Source organism: Equus caballus, chromosome 3 (genome assembly GCF_041296265.1).
Source record: "Equus caballus isolate H_3958 breed thoroughbred chromosome 3, TB-T2T, whole genome shotgun sequence".
Lineage (NCBI taxonomy): Eukaryota > Metazoa > Chordata > Mammalia > Perissodactyla > Equidae > Equus > Equus caballus.
In genome coordinates this window covers 122925759-122948656 of record NC_091686.1, presented here as the reverse complement: position 1 = coordinate 122948656, position 22898 = coordinate 122925759, and the positions used below count along the sequence as shown (strand labels likewise).

At 48.2% G+C, this 22898-nt stretch overlaps 1 protein-coding gene and 1 non-coding gene across 7 annotated transcripts in view; one reads left to right on the top strand and one right to left on the bottom strand.

Moving 5' to 3' along the window:
• Nucleotides 1-22898, top strand: part of RGS12 (regulator of G protein signaling 12) — a 132937-nt gene that overhangs the window by 6067 nt on the left and 103972 nt on the right. The gene's annotated exons all lie outside the window — the stretch shown is intronic.
• LOC111773033 (U6 spliceosomal RNA) lies at nt 4846-4955 on the bottom strand. Its single transcript, XR_002807241.1, has one exon. It is a non-coding gene; the product is annotated as a U6 spliceosomal RNA (small nuclear RNA).

Here is a 22898-nt window from a genome sequence, read left to right as displayed (position 1 = left end):
TTTGGGAAAAATTTGGTCACTGTTTCTTCAAATATTTTTTCTGCCCCGTTTGTTGTCTTCTTATTTTGGGACTTGAATTACATTTATGGTTGATGTTTGATATTGTCCTACAGGGCGTTCAGGCTCTGTCCATTTTAAAAATAGTTTTTGTCATTTTTCGTATTAGATAATTTCTGTCTTCAAGTTACCTCATCCTTTCTTCTGTCTCCAGTGTACTATTAACTTCATTTGGTGAATTTTCAAATTTTAGTTACTGTAGTTTTTGTTTCTGGAATTTCCAGTTGCCTCTTTTTTAGAGTTCCCTTTCTCTACTGAGATATGTCATCTGTTTATTGTTACCATATTTTCCATTAAATCCTTGAACATACTCTATTAGCTGTCTTAAAGTTCTTATCTGCTAATTTCAACACCTGGCTTATCTCAGGATCAGTTTCTCTTGACTCCTTTGTCTCTTGACTGTGGGTCACACCTGCCTGTTTTTTTGAACATCTAGCAGTGTTTGACTGTACTGAACATTGTGGATGAGCCATTGTAGTGATTCTTTTTTTCTGAAGAGTGTTGGTTTTTGTTCTTGAAGTCAGTCTGTCTGGGCTCAGACTGCACACATCTCTGCTGTAGTCTCTGCTTGGTGTGCTCGGCCTACCAGCTGCCTCCTCTGCTCTTTGGAGTGTCCTTGTGCGTGGACAGTTGAAGGGCTGGCCCAGGGCCTGGGCAGTTTATGAGCGGATCCCAGGGCTTCCCCTCTCCCCAGCCACCTTCTTTCTGAGACGTTGAGATGTCCCCCTCACTTTTCAGCCAGCCTTCTGTGCCCAGACTCCACTCTGACTGGAAGCTCAGGGGCCTGAGACTTTCCACCTGAGCTCCACGCATTTGTGTGGACACACATCTTAGTGTGCACCCCTCTTCTTTTAGGGGACAACTCCCCTCATTTCCTGCCTGCTTTTCATAGCTCTCCAGTGCCTTCAAATGCTCGGTTTTTATATTTTGTGCTTGGTTGGAACTTGATTTAGCAGCATGGGAGAGTGCGTGAGTTTTGCCGCTTCACTGAAGGCCTCCTGGCACTTTGCTTAGTAGCCAGGCATTGATCTTGGGGTTTACTTGTTTGTCGTCTAGAGAATCAAGTAGTTGGGGAATGAGCCACTCTAGCCTAGTAGAAAGCTTTTCCTTGACAAATCCTGGATAAAATAAAGCCCAGGGCTGGCTCTTCTAAGTGTTAGCCTGAACAGATGCCTCTTTTGGATATGTAAAGGAATTTGAAGAGCATGGTGGCAGTAGAGGTTGTGCCTTCTTCATCGTCTTCCTCTGCTGGGAGCCACTGAGGGATCAGGCCTGGGGGTTGTTCGTCTTTAAACTCCCCAGAGGTGGGTGATCCCTGGGCCTGGTACAAGTTTACTAGGCATAGGGCTCCACGTGCGGGCTGATAGGCAAAGATGCAGATGACTGCCTTTTGGTAGCTTTTGAGGAGGGTTCCCTGGGCCCCCCTCTGTGTCAGTTGCTGTGGCTGTTGTAACAAAGCGCCACAAGCTGGGTGGCTGAAAACAGCAGAAATTTGTTCTCTCCCAGTTCTGGAGGCCAGAGTCCAAGTCAAGGTATAGGTGGGGCTGGGCTCCTCCTGGAGGCTCTAGGGGTGACTCCTTCCTGCCTCTTCCAGCTCCTGGTGGCTGCCAGCAATCACGGGCTTGTGGCCGCATTGCTTTCATCTCTGCCTCTGTCTTCAGGTGGCCTTCTCCCGGTGTCTGACCTTCCCTCTTAGAAGGACCCTTGTGATTGCATTTAGGGCCCACCTGAATAATCCAGGATCATCTCCCCATCTGAAAATCCTTAGCTTAATTCTGTCTGCAAAGACTCTTTTTAAAAATAAGGTCGCATTTCCAGGTGTTGGGGATTAGGACCTGGTGTCTTTGGGGCCACTGTTCGGCCTACCACACCCTGCCTGGATGTGGGAGGTGAGGAGCCATGTGGGGTCATGAGGGGGGACGGGGCTCCCGCTCACAAGACCTCCTCTGGCCACCCTGCCTTTGTTACTTCCAAAAGGGGTCTGTCCCCAGCCGCCCTGTGCACAGGAAGAGGACACCCAGGACTTTGTGCTTTTGCAGATTCTCTTATCTTCTTGAGAGTAACTGGAAAGACATGGAGAGCAGAAAGACTGCCTTCAGGCCCAGTGAAAAGACGAGACGGACAGTGCAGCACTCTGCTGCTGTTCCCCCCGAATCCTATAGGGAGTGACCAAGTTCGGATGTGGGTAGTGGAATCTCATGGAGGAGGCCTGACATTAGACCCATTTGTTGATGAGGCAAATTGTCCTCAGTCTTGCCAGGGCGTTTGGAGGTGCGGCGAGGACGCAGGCTAGGGCAGGGGATGGAATGAGGCCAGGGTCAGGCAGGGCAGCAGGACACAGGGCTTGGCCTGCCCCCTGCTATCCTTGGCCAGCCCCTGTCAGCTTCACCCAAGGAAGCTGGCTGTGAGGGGTTGGCTGTGAGGGATCAGGAGGGGTGGTGGGAGTGGAGGTGACATTCCAGGCGGGGATGACGGGAGACAGCCAGGCTCCAGCAAGGAGGGGCTCAGGGATACTGAGTCACGGGCCCTGAGTACTACAGCATGGCCCTGCAGGCAATGTAGCCTCGTCTGTCCCTTCTGGATTTGTCAGATAAAATGTGCTGTGCAATATTTGGGTCATATGTATACTAAACAGTTCTTCATCTTTTATCTGAAATTCAAATTTAACTGTATTTTTATTTGCTAAATCTGGCAACTCTATTTATAGTCCCCCTTTGCCCAGGTTTAAAAACCACAAACAAAAATAAATATCAAATTGAGATAAAAATGGGAAGTCAAATAATAATGGGAAGGGAAAATTGAGAAGGTTTAACCTACAGTATTTCAAGATTATTGAGCTAGAATTTGTTTCTGGAATCAGAAATAGCCCCGCGGTCCCATCAACCGTAGATCCTGAAAGGTTGTAGCTTCAGCTTGTCCTGTTTCCTTTCCCGAAGCTCCGTAATTGCCAGGCTTATGCCTGGGGCAAGCCGTGAGCTTGTGGGTCAGGGCTGCCCGCTGACTGCGGGGTAGGTTGGCACCTGCTCTTTGAGCCCCCTTGGGCTCCTTCCTGGTGGGGAGGGGCTAGGTGGGGCACGGTTCCTGGCCCTTGTCTGAGCTTCTGATTGCTGTGGTGCTTCCGCACAGTTAGGATTTCTGGAGTTCACAGCCTCTGTGCAGCTTACCTTTGTGGCAGGTGGACCCTGAGCTGATGGTTCCTCCCAGCTTCTCATGCTGCCAGGCTCCACTTCCTTGCTCACAGACGGGGCTCTTCCTGCCCCTCACTACTTCCCCTCAGACCTGTCTCCTGTCCTGATGCCCACATGTGTACCGACATCTGTGTGTGTACCCACAGCCTGCACGTGTACTCAGTGTGTATAGCCACAGCCCGCTTGTGCATTCAGAGTATGTGTACCCAGAGCCTGTGTGTGTGCCCGCAGCGCTGACTCAGACAAGGCTGTGTGGTGATGTCCCTAGGTGTGAGAAGCGAGGGGCTCGTGAGTGAACAGCAGACACAGCCAGAGAGTGGGGCCCACTGGTCTATGAGGTAGTTGGGGGGTTGGTGAGGATTGGAGGAGTTGGGGGTTCTCAGAGAGAAGGTGGGGTCTGAGCTGAGCTAAGGAGCAGTGGAGGGAGGGGGAGAGGGTACTTCATGGGAGAGTAATTTCTTAAATGGAGTCAGGGCTGTGGGTGCCCTCCTGTGTGTCTGCCCACCTTCCGTGTGTGGTGGTATTGGCCTGTTGAGCTGTCTTGTCTCCCAGAGGCAGCTAGCCCTTGAAAGTCAGGGCCATCACCAGTCTCCTGTTTGTAATTGTCTACCTGGTGCTGCTGTGGAAGCCACTTGACAATTATTGAGTGAGTGAATGAATGAACAAATGGATGAGTGAACAGAGTTGTGGGGTAGTGAGGATGGATCTGCCTGAAGTGGATGTCGAGGTTTAGGCTGGGACCCGCTGAGGGAGGCTTTGGAGGGCAGGCTGGGGGCTTAAGGGTGGATCCTGTGAGAAGCGGGGGAGCCTCGCATGTTTGAGCGGGGTGATGTGCTGGGAAAAGGAGTTGGCATTCGGTAGTGCAGCTGGATGCACGATGTGAGCAGGAGGAGGACTGAGCTGAGCGCTGGACCTCTTGCCTACCCGGTGACAGTGACAGCAGGGTGCTGGCAGGCCCCGCAGCCAGGCTCTCCTCCTCGCCCTGTCTTTTGCCCCCTATCTTTGCTGCGATCACCGCCGTCTCCCACCTGGATGTCTGGCTGCCTTCCTTCTGCCGAGCTGCTTCTTTCCTTAATTGAGACCTTAAATTCCTTTGTGTGTAGAAAGTGTTCTTAATGTGAATAAAAAGTTACTTCAAAATGCACCTACCTCTGTATCTTTGTTAAGCCTAGCACACTGGAGGGTATGTAAGTCCCCCTTTATCCGTGGGCGATATGTTCCGACCATCAGTGATGCCTGAAAACACAGATGGTATCGAACCCTATAGAGACTATGTTTTTTCCTATACGTACATACCTATGATAAAGTTTCATTTATAAGCTAGGCACCGTAAAAGGTTAACAACAATAACTAATAATGAAATAGAACGATTATAACAATACACTGTAATAGAAGTTGCTATAGATCCGAGCAACCTCGGCATATAATTTTTTTTTCTTATTAAGTAGAGCACTTGCACCTTTTCACTTGAAAGCAGCACTTCCCGCTTCCCTTTGACGTGTCCGAATTGCAGCATCGCTGCTCTCCTGCTTTAGGGTCGTTAGTATTTTGTTAAAGTAATTTTATTGAGATCGTAATGGTTTGTAACAAGGTGTAATTTAAAAATATGGAACACCACGAATTTGAATTTGCGTGTCATCCTTGCGCAGGGGCCTGCTAATCTTCTCTGTATCGTTCCAGTTTTAGTACATGTGCTGCCGAAGCGAGCGCTAGGGTCGTTGTTAAGCAAAACAAGGGCGACTTGAACACAAGCACTGAGTTACAGCGACAGTGATCTGCTAACTGAGACGGCTACTAAGTGGCTAATGGGCGGGTAGCACGTACGGCGGGATCTGCTGGACGAGGGGATGGTTCACGTCCTGGAGGGGCCGGCACAGGATTTCATCATGCTACTCAGAACCATGCACGATTGAAAACTTAGGAATTGCTTCTTTCTGGAACTTTTCATCTAACATTTTTGTGCCAGAGTTGACTGGGTAACTGAAATTGCAGAGGGGGGTTGACTGTAATGCAGAGTGGCAGGAGAGAGCCCCTGGCTCAGGCCGGTGACTGGGCCCGGGGTCTGGTTGGGAGACGGTTTTCTGGAATGGGTGCCTGATTTACAACATAGGTGTCTGTTGAGTTCTGGGGCTGAAGGTGGTCTGTGTCCTCGGAGCACTGTGTGAACCCAGCTAATATTAAATAATGTGCTTTTCTAATTGTCGGTCTACATTTTCCCTTCTTTCACATGAGAGGGCTTTTGCACGTTTGTTTCTCTTCATTGGTTATCCTATGGATTTTGCTTAATGTAAACTTTGCATTACGATGGATTAGAATCACTCAGAAAGATGCAATATATTAATATTTTTGAACTAGTAAAATGAACTTTTGTAATTTAAAATAATATCTTTTCTGCTAAATCTAGATTTTCTTCTGCGTGCATTAAAAAAAGGGAAAGTACTAGGTTAGGGATGCTGCTTAGTGTCAGGCCTTCTCCAGTAGGCAGGGACTCTGGGAACGAGCGATAAAAAATGTTCTGGCAGCGGCGCAGGTATCCTGTTCCCCTAGGCCCTTCTGTGCTGAGGGCTGTGGGTGCTCATGGGGGTCCACAGGTCTCCCTTCCTTTGGGACAGCCCCTCTCCCCGCTCTGCAGCCTGAGCTGTCCATGGGGGCGGGAGAGGCCTAGGGGAGCTAGTGCGTCTGTCCTCCGGGGGCCTGGCGCCTCCCTGCCCGAGTGTGATAGCTTAGTGCTGCAAAAATGCATTTGTGATGTGTTCTCTTGAAGGAAGAGGGAGCCAGATGAGTTTAAAGCTAGGGTTTTAAACTTTATGTGCTGAATATGACATTAGCATAACTGTATTTCCTCAACTTTATATTATTTTTGGAATTCTGTTTCCTTTTAACATTATTAGACTGTGAGTAATAATTGTGTATACATTCTTCTGATGTGTTGACACAAATGAAACGTTCTTAAAGTTATCCGTGTTTAATTTCTTCTCTCCCTTTCTTATTTCTCTCTCCTCTTTCCTGATTATTTATATTTGCTATATTTCCTAATTCCAAGAGCTGCTTTAGTGTTCGAGTCAATTCTTGTCTCCATTCCTAATTGTCGTGTAGCTGCTTAGCAATGAACTGGCTCTTCCTGACGGAGACTGACTGGAAAGGCAGAAGGGAGCGTGCTCCTGGGGACCAGAACTGAGACATCGGATACACGTCCCTGCGGCCTGGCCTCTTGGTTTCTGTGGGCTTGAGGTGTTAAACCTCAAGGACTGACATTTGAAAATACTCACGCAAAACTCTGCATAGTAACAAAATGCCGGCTGGGGACAGTTTATGTACTGTGCTCGTCTGTTTAGCTTAGTGTAAGTTATTCAACAATCGTGCATACTAATAATTTTGGTAGCTGCTGTTCTGCTTCCTAAGCTTAGATTAATGTTCAAATATGGGAGTTGAAGCTACCGAGGAATTGAGAGACTCTGAAAACCTGGTAAATAATTTTTGTTAGCAGAAAGGCTTCAAGGGGGGTCAGTTTCTACACAGGCGTTTGCTCACATGCTAATAGTGAAAAGGGAGCAGGCGGGGCAAGGTGAGGAGCCCAGACTGAGGTCCGTCAGCCCTGGCTTTGAGTCCTAACCTGTCTTCGGTCGTGCTCGTGGGCGAGGTGCTGGGCCTTGCCTTCCTCGGTTGTGAAGGGGAATTGTTCTCTTCAGCTTGTGAGGTCAAGCTGGACTAGGTAGTCGTCCAATGGTAGTCATTTTTCTTAGCCAGTTTTTTCTATTCTGTAGTCAGTTTATCTCTGGTGTATGCAGGATGATTTCCTTAATCACCTCATCGCAGATTAAATTGAGGGAACACTTAAAAAAATGCTTAATCATGCATCGCTGCCTAGAAATAAATACAGTGCTGTTTTGTATGTGTTGATAGCACCAGTGGTAACACATCAAATGATAACATTTATATTCGCATTATGTGGTACATTAGTTATCTCCTATTGTGTAACAGCCTGCTCCCTAAATGCAGCAGCTCCCTTCTAAGAGTGGGTGTTATCTCCCAGTCTCTGCGGTCAGGAATTGGGGTGAGGCTTAGCTGGGCCTCTGTCCAGGGTCTCACATGAGGTTGTGATCAAGATATCAGCCAGGGCTGCAGTGGGTGGGGATCCGCTTCCTCACGTGGTGGTTGGTGGCCTCAGAAGATCGGCTTCCAAGGTCACTAATGTGGCTGTTGGCAGGCCTCCTGACCTTGCTGGCTGTTGGCCAGAGACATCGTTCCTTGCCATGTGGACTGTTTCTTAGGGCAGCTCACAGCCTGGCAGCTGACTTCCCTCAGAGCGAGTGAGGCAGAGGGTGAGCAAGATGAAAGCCAGAGTGTTTTTGTAACCTATCTTGGAAGTGACATCTCATCACTTTTGCCATCTTCTCTTTGTTAGAAGTAAGGCAGTAGGTCCAGGCCACACCCAAAGGGAGGGAACTGCCACAGGCGGCTGACTAGAAGGCAAGATCACTGGGGCCCTCGTAGAAGCTGCCTATCACCGTCCAGCCCCTGGCCCCCGTGATCCATGTCCCTCCCACATACTAAGCACACTCCCCCCAAGTTCCTGCCATGACAGCATCAGCATCAAAGTCCAGAATCCCATCATGTAAATCAGCTCCAGGTGTGGATGAGGCTCCGCGTTGAAGCTCCTTGAGTATAGCTCCTGGAGTGCACTTCTTCTCCATCTGTAGATCGGAATTAAAGAGACCCGCTGTCAGCTCCTCCACCTCCACCAAAAATGCCATGTTGGGACAGACATAGGATATCCACTGTAGACACTCCTGCCCCAAATGAGGGAAAATGGGAGGCATAAAGGAGTCACAGGTGTATAGCAGTTCTGAAATCTAGCCTGTCCGATGTTGGAAGTTCCTTGGTTAGGTCTCGAGATTGAGGGTAGTGGTCCTCTCTCCGCCTCCTGGGCTCCTGATTCCTCTCTCTGAGTCATCTTTTGCTTTTCATCGAAGATAGCCTGTGTTTGCAGTTGAGTCGTTTTCTCAGCCTGCTTCCTGCCAGTAGAATTTTTGGGATTCAGTGCCTAGTTTTCAGTTTGCACTGCCTCTCACCCTTTCAGTGCAAGCTGGCAGTATTTCTCCTGATATGGTTTTCTTGAAAACTTCGTGGGCCTTCTGTGAATCTCATTGGTGTTCACTCTATCAGACAAAAACCATCCCTCAAATCTCTTTGAGATAAGCCCTTCTCTACTACCTTGGGCTCCTGCAGGGCGAGGGACAGTGCCTGGAAGCTTCTAGAGGCCCAGTTGTTCAAAGAGAAGGTCTGTGAGCCTCACCCTTAGTCTCTTTAAGGGCCTCTGTCTATCTCTTATACCTTTACTCTCACACAGCGGTTTTTACTTGACTTCACATGTACTAGGACTTGGCACAGAAATGGAAGGTAAGGTGAGGAGTTGGCTTCTGGGCACATTTAGGGTCCATGTGGGTGGTGGATTCCTCGGAGGAGAGTTAGGTGGCAGGAGGTGAGACGATGATGACAAGAGTTGAGCGGAGATATGGAGAGGAGGAGAAAGATGCAGGTGAGCTTTCCCACGGCGAACAGCTCAACCGCACTGTTCCAGGTGGGGAATCCAAGTAGGGTGATGAGGGGTAACTTCGGAGGCTGCACTTGTGGAATGTCAGTGCCTCCCCTCTCCTATGTCATTTGGATTCATTTAGTATAATTGGATTTTAATTTGGGGGCTTTCCATACACTCATCAATCAGTTACTAGCCTTGTCCGAAAACTCTTGGTCATTGTTTCCTCCCTTAATATAAACAGTATCAGTCCGCTCTGGCACTTGAACCTCAGGACCGCCCCTCAGGGTACACATTGCATACCTGGAAGATGACCTGAGCAGGGAGCAGTGCATGGTCCTGCCCACCTGACCCCAGCCCACCATGGCACTCTGCTTCTGTCGGGGTTGGGATGTTTCTAGGGGACTCTGGTGGGTGGGAACTCGGCGTCTCTTGCCTGATTATCTGGGCAGTTAGGCTGACAGCCCCCCTTGGAGGAGTTGGATTGGGTTAACGGGGGTTAAGGGGTTAAGGGGTGATGGGGTTTGGGAACAGGAAATGAGAGTGGGATTGTGGCTTCACTTTAGGGAACTCAGAAACGTGCCAGCGTGGATTTTCTCCGTTTTCTGCGGATGTTTGATTTCCTTTCATCCCTTCACTCTCTGTTCTGCATTGGTGCTGATCCAGATTGTGGTTAACTGTCATGGACAGGGGCGAGTCCCTTTGCTCATCCCAACCATCAAGTTGAGGTTGTGTGATGATAGTCGTGCTCTGGGAGGATGTGTCTCGCCTTCCACTGCAGCCCTGAGGTTTGACTTGCTGTTCTGCTCCTAGGGCTGGAGTTTGCTGATGCGTCACGCTCTCGCCAATCTCCATTATGGCTCAGACGGTCTCCTGGACGGGAGCTGTGCATGGTGGGGACAGACCCACAGCAGCAGTGGGTGCACGCTGCAGGACGCCAGTCTCCACTGTTTTGTCCCTTCTGAGCTGGTGGTGAGGCAGGATTAAAGTGGGTCTGGAAAGAGAAGGCCACCTTTATTTTTGTACCACTAGGAAATTATGGGTATTTCTTTTATGGTTATGATGGCCTACATATAAAAATTCATTACAGGGCTGGCCCTGTGGCCAAGTGGTTAAGTTCGCGTGCTCTGCCTCTGCAGCCTGTGGTTTGCTGGTTCTGATCCTGGGTGCAGACCTACACACTGCTCATCAAGCCATGCTGTGGTGGCATCCCACATAGAAGAACCAGAAGAACCTACAACTAAGATATATAACTACGTACTGGGGCTTTGGGGAGGAAAAAAACGCAACTCATTACCATCTTCAGTTACCTTTTATTTTTCTCTTGTTACAAAAGTTATATCTATTCTTTCTAGAAAATTTAGATACTATAGACAAAAATAATTAAATTCTAACACTTAGAGAAAGCTAAGGCTATTTCAACCCCATTTATTTGCTCAGCAGGTACTCACTGAACACTTTCTCATGCTCCTGGGGCACATAGACGCAGACATGGAAAACTTGCTCCCTACCTCCACGTCTTGCGCGGGTCACGGAGGGAAGCAAGCGGATGCCATCTGGGCTTATGATGGGCCCTGTGGAGAGTGGGTGGTTCCTAGATGTTCCACGGGGAGGGTACAGGTGAGGTTGGTGTAGGTGACAAGGAGCGTGAGCCAGCATGTGCTTGCCCTCTGGGAATTGCATGGGGTCTTATGGTGTCTGCCAGGCCCTGTGGCTCCTCAGATGGGTGGAGGAGTATCAGCAGGGATGATGGGAACAGCTGAAGCGGAAGGTGAGCCTCTGCTGGCTCCTCTGTGGTCTTATCTCATCCTCACAACCTTAGGAAAGAGACTCTATGTTCTCTGCTGTACACACGACCAAGGTCATCACATGACCAAGGTCACATGAGTGCAGGGCTGGGCCTCTGGCATCCAGCTCCTCGGTCCCTGGGCCCTACTTGGAACAGTCTTCTGGACTCTGTCTCAGCTGTTGCTGCACAGACAGAAGATAGGCTCCCCCAGGACGGGCTCCCCAGGACAGGCTCCCCCAGGGTGGGCCCCCCTGAAGTGGGCTCCCTTAGGATGGGCTCTCCAGGACAGCCTCCACCAGGATGGGCTCCCCAAGATCGATTCCCCTTGGATGGACCCCATTGTCTCTGTTGTTTCCTCTTCCTAGACAAGGTGCCTGTATAGAGAAGGCACTCCTAAGTGTTTGTAGAATGGACGGGAACAAACTGCAGCTTGCTCCTTTGTATTAGCAGAGCTGTTTTAGTGCCTCTGGTATATAGGGTAGGGGTGTTAAATTTTACACTCAGAAGGTACTGCCTGGCCAGCAGTCCTTTGTTTTGTTTTATTTTTTGGTGAGGAAGATTAGCTCTGAGCTAACATCCATTGTCAATCTTCCTCTTTTTTTGCTTGAGGAAGATTTGCCCTGAGCTAACATCTGTGCCAGTCTTCCTCTATTTTGTATCTGGGTTGCCGCTGCAGCGTGGCTTGATGAGCGGTGTAGGTCCGCAACTGGGATCTGAACCTGTGAACCTGGGCCTTCAAAATGGAGCACCTGGACTTAACCACTAAGCCGTGGGGCCGGCCCCTGGCCAGCTGTCCTTTTAAAAGGGCACTTCCTTCTTAGTTCCCAAAGTCCAAGCAGTCTTCCAGGGCAAGCACGGGGCATCTTCCTTGCCTAGTGTTTGGGCTCCAGCCCACCTCGCTGGGATGCTTGGGGGCCTGGGCAGAGGAGATGCCAGGGGCTTGTTTATGCATTGTTGGTGTTTATCAGGTTCTTCTAGTCCAGGATCAGATATTGGAGGGTTGTTCTGGGCACACTGCCCACAGCGCACCTGTCTGTCTAGCTCGTTGACAGCTTAGTCTGTGCCTCTACTGACTACATGGCGGCCCGGGCCGAGCTTCTCCCCAGGCAGCCCTGCACTGGGCTAGAGCTTGCATCATGGGTGAATAAAAAGACACACAAGCTGAGGAGGCAAACAAATGATATTGGTAGGAGACTGTGCTCCGGCTAAGGGATGTCAAGTTCATCCTGACAGTGGTCACAGCGGGACAGATTCAGACACACAACGCCTGGTTTCTGCGCCTCCCTTGCTCTAGGTTGCCCATCACCCTGAAATGGCGACACTGGACGTGCTACTTTTTCTGGCCACACTCACCTTCTAGAGCTGCCACAGGTTTCAAGTCCTGGGGATGGGATTAGCAACGTGGCTTACTCACACAGGTACTCGGGGTGCTGGCTGCATCTGGGGAGCTTGGCCAGTCTGCAGGCACACTGTGGGCACGGCCTGTGTAATGCAGCGGGAACACCCAGCCCAGGCCTTTGCCTGCCTGCTGCCTTCTCGCCGCTCCTCAGCAAGCAGGTGAGAAGCCGCAGAACCTCGAGGGCTGGGCTGTGCTCTCCTCGGATGCCTGCTGGCAGATTCTGTTCCTCTTTGTGCGATCTGTCTTTTCTCTCTCAATGTTTGATGGGACTTTTTTTTTTACTTACTCTGCTCAGCACTTGGTGGGCCCTTTGAAATGAAAGATTCTTGTCTTTCTGTAGCTCTGGGAGATGATCCATTAATTTTTGGACCAACTAGCTAATCAGGCCAGGATCTCCCATGTGCTCATCTCCTGCCCGCACCTCTCCTGTGAGCTCAGGGAGACCTCAAACTCAACAGTCAAAACAAACTCCCTTCCCCAAAGCTGCCTCAGTGACCAGCTGCCGTCTCCCCAGAAGCACAGGTGGAGGCAGACCCAGAGAGGGGGCTCCCAGAGACTCTCTCGAAATGTTATCAGGACACACGGAGGTTCAAAAAGATGAGGTCTCAAGAAAAGGCTACCACGAACAAGGAACAACCGTGTGAACAGAAAGTCTGCAAAAATGCACAAACAGCAGGGCTGGAGGGTAAATCCAGGGCAGCTTCCTCTGCAGAGCGAGGGGCCAGGGGATGGGCTCTCCACAGAAGAGCTGGGAGACCACGAGGGTCAACCAGGAGGTCCCGAGAGGCGAAGTGTGGCATGGAAGGAGAGAAGACACTGGGGCAAATTCAGTGAAAAGTCTGTTCATCTGTCACTGCATTACCACAAAGGGCAACCAGGGAGGGTTTCCCCAAACTTGTAGGGTGTATTTGGGGTTATATGTCTTAAATTGTAGTTTATGTAGAAGACAAAATTTTCTTTGGAGAACCTTGGAGGCATCTGAAATTGAAGCTAGATTTTAGCATTAGGTGGGCTATTTGGCCTCATTTAACTTGAAGAAAAAGGTGGGGTGGTATGAGCACTGGACATCTGGCCGGAGGAAGGCGAGGGAGGCCTGTGGGATGGCATGTGTCTTCTCTCTGAAGGAGAGCAGGAAGGGGGACTGCACAGGGTCTCCAACGGAGGGTGAGTTTGAGGGGTCGTGAGTTGGCCAGAGGAGCGTTGAAGGGTCGACGAGAGTATTGAGAGCCCCTCAGGCTGAGGAGCATGATTTTGGAGAGGGACCCAGGTGCCATGTGGCATGACAGCCCTGCAGCATGTGCTATGGAGAAAGCCCATGGTCAGTTCCTACAGGCTGGGGTGCCCGGGTGGGTGCGGAGGACATGGCAGTGGACAGGAAGGCTCCTGTGGACTGCAGGCCCAGTGAGGAGGGCAGGGTGGAGGGAGGGGCCGCGGGCCGGGAGAAGCAGCAGGGCCAGTGGGGCGGGCCCGAGGGTGGTCATGAGGCTGAGGTGAGAGAGGAGCAGGCTGGCCACGGTGAGGAGGATAAGGCCTTTGGGGTGAGCAGTGGAGGGACAGAGAAGGCCGGGACTGGGCCATCCAGGGGAATGGAGCGTGTCAGGTAGAGGAGGATGGTAAGGTGGGCTGGGGGGACGGTGTGCCACGGTTGAGGGAGGCCTCGTCAGGGGTAACCGAGGCACTGCCTGGGCGCCCAGAAGGGTGGGGTGAACTTAGGTGGAAGTCAGGGCCCCAGGAAGAGGAGGAGGGGATGCTTCCAGCAGAAGGTGCATTGAGGTGTGGACGTGCAGAGTGAGGTTGCTCGGGAGAGAATTCTCAGCCAGCTCTTAGGCCATGGGGTCACCCGTGTGGGGAGGGCGTTGAAGTTCAGAGAGGAAATGGGGCCTCAAGGGAGAGGGGACGGGCCACAGAGAAGGGGTCCTTGCCTGGGAGAGGGAGCTGATGGTGCCGCTCTGTGGAGCTCGGTGGGCGGGGCTGCCTACCACCAGAGGGTCCCTGCTGGTGTGCTGTGCCTCTCAGGTCCCTTGGGAGCCAGTCATGCTGCACAGCTGGGGAGCCAGCACCCCTCAGGAAGCTGCTGCCATCAGTAGCCTCCTGGTTCTCTTGTCCCCAAGCTGAGAAGTCTTTGCAGGAAGGCACTGTTATTCCCTCACGTGGCAGCCCTGTGCCTGGCCCAGTCCCACACACAGTTGGCGCTCAGTGACACCATTGACCGGCAGGTGAAGGGTCTGCACTGATGAGGGTGGGTCAGGTGGTGAGTGGTGTTAAAAGGACCCTTTAAGGATAATAGCGTGGTGAGGCCGTTGATCATTGGTGGCAGTAAGTAGCCTGGAAATGGCCTTGGTGAGCCAAGAATCTGCCAGCTCATCCTCTGGCGTCATGGACTCCTGCTGTGTTGGGATGGGCAGGGCCCAGGTTGGTGTAGCTCAGGGGAGGCAAGAAGAGTGGCTTTGGACTCAGAGAGCTTTTCAGGGTCAGGTGGTGGGCTGCTAGAGTGGGTGGAGGGTGAGGCGGCTGGGATGCAGGGACGGTCGGGGGTGTCCTGGTGTGTGTGTCTGCGTTGGGGATGTGTTGGGTCTTCCGTCTATGTCCCCAAGGTGGGTGTTGGGGGGTGGTGGTGCCTGGTGGGTGTTGGGCGCCATGCGCAGTACCAGAGTGGTGGCTGGAGGTGGCTGCTGAGACACAGTGGCTTTGGGGGTGAGTACGAGGGGCAGGGGTCTGTGGTTGAGCGTGTCCCGGTCAGAGAAGGTGGCATGGTGCCACCAGGCTCCTGTACTGACTGGGGACAGGCTGATGGGGTGTCGCCAGTTCTGGAAGGACTGTGGAAGCAGACCGCGCCTGCTCTCTCAGGCCCAAGGCCCCCTCTGCTTCTAAGAATCCTGCTGTGTGGGGATAGAGAAAACTGAGAACAGCCTGGGTCCAAATCTGCCTCTGACACCAGTTACCTGTGCAGCCATAGACAAGTTACTTAACTTCTCTCTGCCTCTGTTTCCTCATCTCACAAAATAGAAATAATAATCGTACCTACTTCATAGTGACGTTGCTTATGGACTCACGAATTAATATATGCAAAGTCCGGAGAACATCCCCAGCCTGTGCCAAGTACCATGTGTGTTTCCCTACTGCTAGTATTGTTCTTGTCTTGTTCTTATTCCTGAACTTTACCTTTCTCCTCAGTGTGTTGGATGCTTTCTGCCTCATTGGAAGTACTCAGTTTCTCTCCCTCCTGTCGCGTTTCCTTCCACTGTCGCTCTTCTTTATTGCTTTGGTCTTTTGGCCCCCATGCTCAGCTCAGGGCCTGTTGCACTGTGAATCTCTGTGAACTTTGGTGGCACAATCATGGAGAGCTAGAGTGTCATACTCACAAAACGTCCCCTCTGTGTGGGCAGAGATGGGGCTGAGCCACATGGACGGGCATCACTAGTGACGTGCTTGTCGCCTCCCTGGAATGGCTTTCCCGTCTCATCTGCCAGCAGACTTCTGCTCCCTGTCCAGGGCACCGAGCATGCAGCGGGGGCTGGCACTCGCTCTGCTCCCGAGTGAGGCCGTTTGAAGGGCTGGGACATTGCCTGGAATGGGGTGGGCACTCATTCAGTGGCTGTGAGCGGAGAAATTCATCAGAATGGGACTGTGTCTAGCAGACGTAGACCTTGGAGAGGAGAGGGAAGGTCATGGCACCTGGCACTTATTCCTAGCTCCTGTCAGTCTGAACAAGGAGTGAGTGAAGCAATGTCAGTATCATTTGGCCGGAATCGACTGATCCTCCTCGTCGGGTGGGGGGAGAGTGGAGACTCTGTGCTGTAGCCGTCTGTGCCATTAGGAAGCTGTCGCTTGAATGAAGCATTTCTTTCCGACCTCAGTTACCTTTTCTGCAAAGTGAGGCAGCTGGATTAGATGATGTTTTCATCTGCTTGGCCTGCTATAACAGAATACCATACATGGAGGGGCTTAAACGGCAGACATTCATTCCTCCCAGTTCTGGGCTGGGGGTCCATGATCAAGGTGCTGGCAGGTCACCTGTCTGGTGAGGCCCCACTTTCTGGTTCACAGATGGCCGTCTTCTCGTATCTTCACATGGCGGAGAGACAGAGTGTGTGGGAGGGTGAGATCCTGTGTCTCTTCATCTTTTACAAGGACGTTAATCCCCTCACAAGGTCTCCACCCTCATGACCTCATCTAAACCTAATCACTCCCAGACGCTATCACTTTTGGGCTCAGCATTTCAACATGTGAATTTTGGGGGTTGCAGACTTTCAGCCAACAGCAGATGATCTCAAGATGTTTCAAGTGTTGCCCCCTATGTCAGAATCAACTGGAAGGTATGGGGGGGTGGGGCTTTGTTAAAGCAGGCGGCTCCTGGCCCCTCCCCAGACCTGCCAACCCAGAGCCTCGGGTGGAGGAGAGGGCCCAGGAACTGGTGTTTCCGTAGTCCAGGTGGTGGAATTGCCAGCTGAAGTTGGAAACTAGTGTGCTATGGTTTCTTTTGGATTTCACTGTTGGTTCCACTAGTTTTACTATTTGTTGATACGGTTTAAGGAAAAATTAAGCTATAGGCTGAACTTATAAAATGTGTTATGGGTATTACTTATAGAATTAGTTGTTAGAATTATTAGAATTAGAAATAATTTATTTTTTAATTTTTTTTGTGAGGAAGATTGGCCCTGAGCTAACATCTGTTGTCAATCTTCCTCTTTTTGCTTGAGGAAATTGTGACTGAGCTAATATCTGTGCCAATCTTCTCTATTTTATGTGGGATGCTGCCACAGCGTGGCTTGATGAGCGGTGTCTAGGTCCATGCCTGGGATCTGAACCTGCAAACCCTGGGCCACCAAAGTGGAATGCATGAACTTAACCACTATGCCACCAGGCTGGCCCCAGAAATAATTTATTTTTAATTACTTGAGGGACATGACAGTAAGAGAGTCTAATAGAAATATTTGGTTAAACCATATACGAAACTATTATTTGAAATTGTGTCATACAGTGTTATGACTCCATGGTGCTCAGATGAATCATAAAATAATTCTGCATATAAAACTAGGAAATCATTTCTTTCATAGGGGCAGCATCTATTATTGTTTGGAAGAGAAGGCTAGGAGGTCTCTTGTGACTGGAGGAAACCAGCAGGTCTCACTGAGCTCTGTCCTGGAGAATCCACAGTGACAAGACTCTTGCAGTAACATCAGGAACAGCGGCCACTTTGATGTGTCATGTCTGCCAGGAACCGGATCCTGTCTGAGCATTTTTTAGATGGGTTATTTCATGCATCTACTCTATCCCCCTCCCCGACCGATAGGGTGATTCCCCTTGTACAAGTTTCCTGTGGCTGCTGAAACGCGTTGCCACCAACTTAGGGGCCGAAAACAGCACAACTTTGTTCTCTTACGGTTCCAGTGGTCAGAAGTCCCAAGTCAGTCTCCCTGGGCTAGACGTCCACGTGTGGGCAGGGCTGGTCCTTCTGGAGCCCCGGGGAGAATCTGGTTCCTTTTGTGGCTTCTAGGGGCCGCCTGCATCCCTTGGCGTGTGGCCCCTTTCTCCGTCTCAGAGCTGTGGCTCTAATCTCTGCTCCATCCTCGCGTGGCCTGCTCTCTCGCTCTGACCCTCCTGCCTCCCTCTGATAAGGACCCTGTGGTGACATGGGGCCCACCCGGGGAACCCAGGATCACCTCCCATCTCAGGATCCTTCACTGGATCACAGCTGCAAGGTCCCTTTGGCCACGTGAGGTGACGTCGTGGGTTCCAGAGGTTAGGATGTGGCATCTCTGGGGGCGTATTCAGCCCACCACACCCTTTTAGAAGATCCAATGAGAAGACCCTAAAACACAATTCTTGGCCAACATGAATATAAACATTTTTAATGATGAATATTAAATAGTTAAATGTCTAGTCATAATATTTAAATGATTAATTTAGCACCAGTTGGATATTAAGTAATATGGTAATTTAGAATTAAGTTGTTCTTTTTTCACTCTTATGTATCATAAAATGATTTTATTCAAACATGCATCCTGCGTAGCGTCGTCTTTGAAGCTGCTCTTGGAGTCGTCTAATAATACACTTTCCCTTTTGTCTAGTTCTTTCACTTTGTGTGTGTGCAGAAATTGCTTTGGATTATGCTTCTGTTACTGGAAACTTTATCCCAAGACACAAGAATTTCTTTTAACAACTTTAAAACAATTATTTCAAAAACATACCCTCTTTAAAAAACATATTCTCTATTACATTTTGGGTCTTTACAACATAAACACTTACTGTATTGCTTTTTAAAGTGATCTTTAAAGGGTTTTGTGTGTAGAAAGGACTTCTCACCACAGGCCTGACTGCGGGCCCCGGGAGCCCGTGCGGGGCTAGCCCTGGGCTGGCGTCAGGAGCCCGGATGTCGGGAGGGCTCCCAGCACTCTGCCTGATGTGAGCGGCTCCTGTGCCTCACCTGTTTGTGCAAACAGTGCTGTCTGTGCTGATGCCCCTTTCCCCCTGGGGGTCTGGAGTTGGGGGCGTACCGGGCAGAGGGGCCCACAGGACCAGCCACCAGTGAAAGCCCTGGGTCTGAGTCTCTGACGGGCTTCCCTGGTGGACAGCATTCCACATGTGTTGTCACAATCCTCTACTGGGTGAATTGAGCATGTCTTGTGTGACTCCCCAGAGAGGATTTTGGAAGCTGGTACTTGTATCCCCTGGACCCATGTGCTTTCTCCCTTCACTGACTTTTTTGTTTTTGTTTTTGTTTTTCGTGTGGAAGATTAGCCCTGAACTAACATCACCGTCAATGCTCCTCTTTTTGCTGAGGAAGATTGACCCTGAGCCAACATCTGTGCCCATCTTCCTTCACTTTATATGTGGAATGCCGCCACAGCATGGCTTGATAAGTGGTGTGTAGGTCTGTGCCTGGGATGTGAACCCAGGAACCTCGGGCCACCGAAGCAGAGCATGGGAACTTAACCACTATGCTACCAGCTGGCCCCTCCCTTCACTGATTTTGATTTGTATCTTTTCAGTGTAATAAATCTTAGCCTTGAGCACAACTGTATGCTGAGTTCTGTGTGTCCTCTTAGTGAGTCATTGAACTTTGGGGTGGTCTTGGGGACCTGACACACGTTAGTTTTCGATGACAACCAATATTTTCACTTATCAAGTCATCCCCCTGGAATAATTAAGTTAGTATTAAATTTCTTTGCTCTTTTTGGTTGTTTTGTCTGTTCTATCAGGTGACCTCTGTAGTATTGACTGAGGCTGTTTCAGACTAATATGTTTTCCCCATGTGGTACTGTTACAACCTACAAACATAGGCTCTTTCCCCGCCACACAAGAGGGGCCAAATAAAAACTGGAACACCAGGCTATGGCAAAAGAAAGGGCTTTTATTTCGAGTGATATCAGCCGGGAGACGAGAGTAAGCCCTCAAATTTGTCTCATTTCATCTCGTCTCCCCAAAAGAGGGGAGGTGAGGGGTTTTAAAGCTTTGTGAGGAATGTGGCTGCTTGTGTGGGGGAGTAGTCAGCGGCCTTGCTGGTTGGTGCTTTCCCACCAGCCTGCATTCGACCTTGGGATGCTGCTTGCAGGGAGGAGGAGATGATAAGGAACCTAGGTGTGTGACTTTGGCCATCTGTCTCCATGGCAGGTAGTGGATTCTGGAGCCAGGGAGCCAGAGAATAGTGCTTAGCCTTGAGCACAACTGTATGCTGAGTTCTGTGTGTCCTCTTAGTGAGTCATTGAACTTTGGGGTGGTCTTGGGGACCTGACACATGTTAGTTTTCGATGACAACCAATATTTTCACACAGAGAAAGAGTCCTTTGGTTTTAACCCCACATATGCTGGGTTTAATGTAGGGGAAATGATATCAGGGCTGGCATCAATTCCCCCCTATTTTATGCTCATTTCTCAATCTTGAGGGATTTGGGGCAATGACTGATCTAGCAACTTCTCTGAATCAGGGCGTAGGTTATTCCATCTCATTGAACCAGTCTTTTAATAAGGCAGTAATGCAGTGATACCAAATTTAGGCCTGTATCATGTAAGTAACTAACTAGGTATTTAATAAGTATTTTTAGAGAAAGGAAATGGTAAAACAAGGTTAATGGTTGGAGCAAATTATAACCCAGTTCCGGAGCCCAGGGGGCAGCCAATCAAGATTCCTAGAAGTCAGAGTCAAAGCATCTTTTGCAGTTTGAAATGTCTCTGATGGTGTCATCAGGCGCTCAGGTATCTTTCTGAGTGGCTTACACAGCAACAGACATGAATCTTTCTTAAAGTTACATCAAGTTGTCCAGCTTGAGTTTGTAAAGCTTCAGGAAAAAGGGCAGATTCAATTTTTAATGATTTCAAGTGAAAATGAAGGAAAAAACAGAATATTAGTTTGGAGGTTTATTATTTCAGATATTTCAGGAGACTAGAAGAATTTAGGATCTAGTTGAGTTTACAGATATAAAACAAAAACTTCAAAGACAATTAATGGAACCAGAATCTAATATCCATGAATGTGTATTATAGTTTTTATTGAAACATAATTTTTCTCTAAAATCACCCTCAATTTTACCAAACATAGCCAAATTAAGACTAACTGGTTTACAAAATAAGTCTAGTTTTAATAAATTTGGCCCAGTTATATACATAAGTACAGCAAGAATAGCAATTGGTCATATAGGCTCTTTTAAATCTGCTTTGCTGGAACTTTTTACAAGGACTCTCAGATTGAACTTTAAAGGCTTCTCGAGGCAAGGAAACCCAGACCAAAACTTGTCATCAGATTCAGCCTGCAATACCTACAGATTTGGGTGCATTCCTCCCTTCACGAGGTCCCCAAAATATTGAGGTTCCAGGGTCCTGCCCAGTGACGCAGCGGTTAAGTTCACACATTCCATTTTGGCAGCCCGGGGTTTGCTGGTACAGATCCTGGGTGTGGACATGGTACTGCTTGGCAAAGCCATGCTGTGGCAGGCGTCCCACATATAAAGTAGAGGAAGATGGGCATGGATGTTAGCTCAGGGCCAGTCTTCCTCAGCAAAAAAGAGGAGGATTGGCAGAAGTTAGCTCAGGGCTAATCTTCCTCAGAAAAAAAAAATATTGAGGTTCCTTGTATCTGCCAGAGGGAGTGACATTCTTTACTCAACCTTACCAGATTCTTGGGAACCCATGAGCAAGGTACCAGGCCAATATTTCCAAGTGGCTTTATTTCAGAAAGTCAACCTTTGTTCCTCAAATGCTGTCTGGTCATATCCAAGTCTGTATATTTCTCTCAAATATGACATTCCAGTCAAAGCCTTGGTATTATAACCAGTGTTTCCAATTGTGTCCTGTTATAAGAAGAACAGATTCTTGTTGAACTTATACAAACAATTATAGAGCCATGGAAATAAGAATATTTACTCACTAAGAATTTCCAAATTCTGGAGGGATAAGGTAAGGAGAAAAAGATAAATGGTGCAGTTTTATTTACAAATGTATAATTTCATCAAATTGATATAAGTCATAGTTAGCATAAGGGAAAGGAAGAAAAGATTTTCTTAAATCTGAGAAAACAAAACACAAAACATTAAAAAAATAAGCAATATTTTAAACAAGAAGTCATAAAAATTCTAATTATTCTCATCAGTTTATTTAGTCCCGTGTAGTTGGTTCTTGATCTTAATCTTCTGTCAGCAGTTTTATGAAGGCATGAGTTTCTCTGTTAGAGTTCTGTAATTTCTTACCCAGTTTAGTTTTACAATCTGAACGTTTATCAGAAAGCTGTATTCTAGAGTGAACGTCAGAGTCCTTTCCATGAACTTTTCTGAAAATAAAACATACTTGTAAAAGCATCAGGGTAAAACAACCGTCTATAAATAAGCAACTATTTAAAAATGGCAATTGACAAAGAAACTTGACTATTTCTGTGACATGTAATGCTTTAAAATAACCAGAATTATGACTGATAACCAGGACAGATTAGAATTTTAGTAATGTTATACAATTTTTAAAACATTTACATCAATAACATTTACCCATATAATATGATAGGTCCCCATGAAGCAATGTTTAATTATCCCTTTAACCATGGTGACAGTTAAAGAATTTTAGGCAAATGCAGAGAATTAAATAGTTGTGAGAAAAACCTCAGCATCTGTGATTAAGGACCTGACAAAAACAATGTAGGAAATTAATTTTGATAAAACATAAAATCCTTATCCTTTTGGTAGATTATTTAAAGAAAAAAAATCTTTTATAATTTTTTTTTTTTTACCACAAGCAGACTAAAAGTTTAGGAAAGTTATCTTTTTAAGAAAGATAAGACCAAGTTTTAATTTTGTACCAGTTTACTTTTGACATTTAAATTTATTTACTTAAGTAAATTTATTTATTTATTTATTTATTTATTTTAAAGATTGGCACCTGGGCTAACAACTGTTGCCAATCTTTTCTTTTCTTTTCTTTTTTTTCTGCTTTTATCTCCTGTACATAGTTGTACATCTTAGTTGCATGTCCTTCTAGTTGTGGGATGTGGGATGCTGCCTCAACATGGCCTGACGAGCAGTGCCATGTCCGCGCCCAGGATCCGAACCCTGGGCCGCCGCAGCGGAGCGCGCAAACTTAACCACTCGACCACAGAGCCGGCCCCAGTAAATTTATTTTAATCTTAGCCAACTTGACCGTACATAAAACTCCTCAGGGTTTTGCTTTTCTAAACCTTTTGTTACTTACTTTTTACATTCAGAATTTGTCCCAGTTTCCCTTTCTTCCCTTTTAGTACATTAGGACAAATTTATCTTTTTTTCACCCAAAAAGCAAAAATACTTTTATTTTTTATACGTTTTTACTGAAAACATACATTTTACTTTCCTTGAATGCAAAGATTTTTTTTCTTATTAATTTTTAATAGCTTTAATTATATATGTTAATTAGAATCTTTAACCCTTAGAAACCTTAATTTCTAAGTAAAAACCAACTAAGCAATTATAA